This window comes from Nematolebias whitei, chromosome 1 (genome assembly GCF_014905685.2).
Source record: "Nematolebias whitei isolate Nwh7 chromosome 1, NemWhi1, whole genome shotgun sequence".
Classification (NCBI taxonomy): domain Eukaryota; kingdom Metazoa; phylum Chordata; class Actinopteri; order Cyprinodontiformes; family Rivulidae; genus Nematolebias; species Nematolebias whitei.
In genome coordinates this window covers 47,101,980-47,102,441 of record NC_056498.1, presented here as the reverse complement: position 1 = coordinate 47,102,441, position 462 = coordinate 47,101,980, and positions in this window count along the sequence as shown.

Here is a 462-nt window from a genome sequence, read left to right as displayed (position 1 = left end):
CCTGTTCCTCTCAAAACCAGTCGGTCGAAGCAGATGGCCTCTTGTCCTGAGCCTGGTTCTACTGGAGGTTTCTTCCTCATGAGGGAGTTTTTCCTTTCCACTGTCGCCTCTGTACTCACTTAGGATGGGAGACTGCGATGAAGTGAAGACTCAAAGCAATCTGCTGGCTCCTTAGATAAATATCGTTACTAACTGGTTTTTATGTATATGTTTCTGTTCAGTGCCCTGAGATGATTCCTGTTGTGACTTGGCGCTATAGAAATAAACTGAATTGAATTGCTAGCAGAACCACGCTGCCAACAGTGAGGTTTAGGTTTATTTGTCATATGCAGGTCAACACAAGGTCAACAATGCAATGAAATGCTCAGGACGAGAAGAACCGTCTCGACTCGCCAGTAACTGTGTTTTTATAACACTACTTTCATTTTCGTTGCTTTTTATTGTATATTGTTGTCTGTGGTT